Source organism: Haplochromis burtoni, unplaced genomic scaffold, assembly GCF_018398535.1.
Source record: "Haplochromis burtoni strain Fernald_Lab_line unplaced genomic scaffold, NCSU_Asbu1 Contig_470, whole genome shotgun sequence".
In the NCBI taxonomy this organism is placed as follows: domain Eukaryota; kingdom Metazoa; phylum Chordata; class Actinopteri; order Cichliformes; family Cichlidae; genus Haplochromis; species Haplochromis burtoni.
In genome coordinates, this window is record NW_024582831.1 from 59354 (window position 1) to 64827 (window position 5474).

Genomic DNA, 5474 nt, shown 5'->3' on the forward strand with positions numbered 1-5474 from the left:
TTTTTTATACAGGTGCTCTGTGTTGCATGACCAGTCCAGTTTATTGAGAGGGTTTGTACCCTGCACTTTCAGGTCAGGGAACAGGTCCTGAATGTTGTCTGCGCTTATGCACCAGGGAGGTTGCTGGACAGACCTGGCACACCTAAAGGTATAGTGAGTGAGCTGGGAATGACTGGCAAAGGTCCCGATCTGTGAGATCTTCAACGCACACCTCCAGCAGAGCTTAAACAGCAGTCAGGGGGGAAAACTAGGTATATTGAGTCTGAATGGACCATATTCAGCACCTCCATTTCTGAAGCACTGTTGCTTCAAGATGGAGCAACAGGTCAGACAGTGCCTGGTGGTAACCCCCGAACCAAATGGTGAACACCAGAGGTGGTTAGCCTGTCAGATTTCGGAGCAGCTCATAGGTACTGACAGATCAAGTGGAACAATGAAGGAACTGACCTCCCAGCCTATTGTTCCTTCAGTGGGCTGGTTTCAGTCATTATGCAAATGTACTGTTTATAAGACTGGGGAAATCTGCAGCCAGCTGAGACTGAAGAAGTCACTTGGATGAGTGACGAAATGTTTCTCCCACTGAAAACGCTACGTCCAGATGAACAGAATCAACCTTTGGAGATCCATGGACGGTACAGCTCCTTGTGACTGTTTAACTTGTAGCCAAGTATCTCACTGATCACTGTTGCTGTAGTGTAGATCAGCTTGTTGGCAGTGTTGGTTCAAGTTACTTGAAAAAAGTAATTAGTAATTAATTATTGATTACTAATCCCCTTACTTTTCTGATTACTTATTTTCAAAAGTAATTAGTTACTTAGTTACTTTTTAAAAACATGATACACAACCCGAATAGGTAATGTGGCGTGTTGAGGGAGCAGCTAGTTCTCTCCCATCATGCCTTGGGACATGCTGCTGTTTAGGTGTTCTTGTTTTATTGTTTATGGTTATGTTACTTTTAACTGTTATCTTGAATGTTGTGTTTATACTGCGGTACAAAGTCACTGACAATTACTGTTTTGTAGAAAGAATGCAGTACCATAAGTGAGTTCTGTTATGCTGTTATTGACGCTCAAAGTACATTGTATTACCACCAAGTGTTTAATAAAGAGCTCTTGGGGTCAAACAGCAAGCTCAGTCTCTGTGTGGAGCTTCTTTGTTAAGATTCCTCTGCATTCCACAGTAATAAAGCTATAGACTTTTAGCCCAATTCTATTTTTAATGCACAATCTATCATATAAAATGTAATCAAATGAAAAAGTCTCTTTTAAATATTTGTTTTCTTAGTTTTAATCTTTTAAGTGTATGCATATTGCATCAAGCAAAAATTAAACTGTATGCAACAGTCTTTGACTTGAAGAAATTATTGAACATTTAAACTTCTTTTCTAGTGATGGGATTTCCGGCTCTTTTTAGAGATCCGACTCTTTCGGTTCGGCTCACTAAAAAGAGCCGGCTCTTTCAGCTCCGAACCGGCTCTTCAGGTTGTTTTGTTGCTTTAATTAATTTATTATTAACAATAATATAAAATTATGCACAAAAGGAATTACTAACGTAAAAAAAAAAGTGGTTTTATTTATATATGTTTATATATGCGGTGGCCCCTAGAGACAAAACACATACAAACTCCAAAACACATTTCTAGCATGAACTGAACTTCCAAAGCAGAGCTACTAGATCACTTAAATTACACAATTGAAAGCATATGAGTGAACTCATATATATATTCAAATAATTTAAAAAAAAAGTTTATTTACCTGTTATTACCACACACCAAATCTGGTCGTTGTCACTTGCTGGCTTGTGTAGCCACTAGGTAACAAAAGCTCAACACTGCGCCCAGCATCCTGGAGCACTTCTGTTGTCTTTTGTACGTGTTTTGAGTTTTTATGTGCTTCTGAGTTTGTACGTGTTTTTACGTGTTTTGGAGTTTGTATGTGCTTTAACTCTAGGGGCCACTGTAAATATACTTTTATTTATTCACTCCACATAAAATGTAATAAATAAATCATATAATACAAAAAACAACTATTTACATTTCAACTTCTAACTATTTAAATTTTCAGCTTTTTTCCTTTTAAAGAAATGTAAAGTGAAACATAAAACACTGCAAACCACAACACAATTAAATATAAATTATAATATGAAAACAAAAAGAAGATGCATATTCTCTGTCATATGGGCCTGCATGAATAAACTTTCTGAATCCTTTATCATCTGCAACCGAAAATAGTTGTGGATGATTACTAAACCTTTCTAATGTGACGTTGTTGTCCCTGGCTCTCTTTCTCTCTCTCTCCCTCCCGCTCTGTTCCTGTGCTACTGAGTGTAACTACCGCCCCTCCCCCCTCTGCCCAGCGTAAAGCACAAGGCTCCCGTGCAGAGTGAAGCGGGAAAAAAGTGCGAGAGAGAGGGTGAGAGAAAGAAAAAAAATAAACCCACGCGAGCCGGCTCGCGTCGTTCACGTCAAAGAGCCGTCTCTAAGAGCCATTTCGTTCGCGAACGACCCATCACTATTATTTTCTGCATATTCCAGCATACAAAATAAAATATTTTTTGTGTTTATACTCACTCTTTCAAATAGATGCAAGTAAAACACAGCAGAAAATAAAATAATAAAAGAAAATAATTAAAATCAAAGATTAAGCAGCACTAAGTCCTGTCGCTTTTAAATCTACGTATTTTCACCTGTTTAGCAGTAGTGGGGCGGGTTACCACGAACGTCGCACACCCCCAAAAAGTAATCCCGTTACTTTACTGATTACTTATTTCCAAAAGTAATTAATTACTTAGCTACTTTTTAAAAACATGATTTACAACCTAAATAGGTGATAAAGTGATAGATCTTTCAGCCCAATTCTACTTTTTCTGCATAATCCATCATAGAAAATGTAATCAAATGGAAACGTCTGTTTTTAAAACTTGTTTTATTAGTTTTAATCTTTTAACTTCATGCATCAAGCAAAAATTTAATTATATGCAACATTCTCTGACTGGAAGAAATTTGTTTAACATTTAAACCTATTTTCTGCACATTTCACTACATAAAATAAGATATTTTTTGTGTTTACACTCACGCTTTCAAATAGATGCAAGTAAAACACAGCAGAAAATAAATAAAATCAAAGACTAGGGATCTTGTTGCTCTATTTTCACTTGTAAACGAGGAGTGGGGAAGGCTGAGGTTTGCCCTTGTGCAGGTGTGCCGCAGCGGTCAGTTGAAGAATCTGCGAGTTTCTCTGTGAATTTCCCATTAGGTGGAAGCACACTCAGTGCTTGCTCAGAAGTTTAGAGTTTTTTTCGCTGTAGAAGTTTTCTTCTTCAAGTAACACCTTACTGCCCATCTCTGCTTGTAACTCGTTACTGCCTATCAATGCTTGTTAGTTTTGGTAATGGTGACTGTAGGTATCGTCTGTAGTGCTGCAGTCACATCATCTAGGAGATCTTATGAGGGTACTTTACGTAGTCTTTGTAAACAGCTATGGAGCATCCAGGTTTCAAGCTTTGCCATGATCCCGTCTATCAGGTTAGTTCCTCTCACACTTAACAATCCTTCTCCAATCGCACTTGGGGCTTGGTACCCAATCTCGGGTGGGGGTGATGATATCTCCCCCCTGACCTGTCATCTTGGTTCCCCCTTGCCGTCCTGATCCTCAAGGACCCCCAGAAGTGACCGGTCCCCTCCAACTACCACCCAATAACCTGCCTCAGCACCACATGGAAGCTCCTGTCAGGCATCATAGCGGCTAAGATGAACAGGCACATGGGTCAATACATGAGCGGGGCACAGAAAGGGATGGGCAAGAATACCAGAGGCGCAAAACACCAGCTACTGGCAGACCGAGCAGTCAACCGAGACTGCAGGACTAGGCTGACCAACCTGTGCACTGCCTGGACTGATTACAAGAAGGCCTATGACTCAAAGGCCCACACCTGAATCCTGGAATGCCTAAAACTATATAAGATCAACAGGACCCTAAGAGCCTTAATCAGGAACTCAGTGGGGATTTGGCGGACAACACTAGAGGCTATCCTAATGCCCATAGCACAAATCACCATCAAGTGCGGGATCTACCAAGGAGATGCACTGTCCCCACTGCTGTTCTGCATAGGCCTGAACCCCCTCAGTGAGATCATTGACAAGACTGGCTACGGATACCGACTACGGAATGGAGCAGTTGTCAGCCACCTCCTGTACATGGATGACATCAAGCTGTATGCCAAGAGTGAACGAGACATCGATTCACTGATCCAGCAATGACATCGGAATGTCGTTTGGACTGGAGAAGTGTAGTCGGATGATAACAAAGAGAGCGAAGGTTGTCAGAACTGAGGGGATTGAACTACCAGAGGGCAACATTGCAGACATAGAGGAGACTTACAAGTACCTGGGGTCCCACAGGCAAATGGAAACCAGGAGGAGGCCGCTAGGAAAGCTGCAACCACCAAGTACCTGCAGAGGGTCAGGCAAGCCCTGAGGAGTCGGCCGAACGGTAAGACCAAGATCCGGGCCATCAACACGTACGCCCTGCCCGTGATCAGGTACCTTGCTGGGGTAATAGGCTGGCCAAAGGAGGAGATAGAAGCCACTGACATAAAGACAAGAAAGCTCCTTACCATGCATGGAGGTGCAGGTGCAGGCTGTGTAAAGATGCCCCAGAGGCAATCCAGCACATAACAGCAGGGTGCAAGATACTAGCAGGCAAGGCAAGCTATGTTATTACGTCAACAGGTATTTTTGAAAGCGCAGCTTGGGTCGTTTGGGCCTTTTGTACTGTGTTGGATCACTGAAAATTGAGGTTTGTAAAGACTCCTGCCAGGAAGAGTTTCAAAAACTGAGATTTTGTGTTTACATGTGGACAAAAATTGAGATTCAGTCATGTAACGCCAAAGTTAGGCGCCTTTTTTGACGTCACACTGTGCACCATGTTATTGTTTACATAAGATGAATTTCTACAATGGCTATTGTACTGTTGCTGTTAATCTTACTATCTGCAGTTTTTACACGCTTACATAAACACAAGCAATTACTGTCCCTCCACGTCAGAGTGAACTTCAGACGTGGCTTCTACATTCAACAACCCAATTCATAACCCAAGTCGTGACGCCAGTTGTTGCTTTGACATGTCCCTGGCAGCGTTTGACTTAGATGAAGATGTTTTTTTCAAAACTGCACATATAGACAGGATTTTTTTTTAATGAAAACAGAAAATCTCAGTTTACAAAAATATCCATTTTTGGATGTAGCCGGAGTGACTGTTCAGCCCGGATGTCTGTTCCCTATCCCTCTTGATCCCTGAGAGTCATTCCCCACTTGCATCTCAGCACTAAGTGCTATATATGTTTATTTACAGTCACAAACCATGATAACCTTCAGTCCTCTCACACACACATGAGAAAAGGTATGTTGAAATGCTGCTAGTTGTCTTCATCTCCGTTAATGGAACTTAAGCATCACCTACACAACATATCCTGCC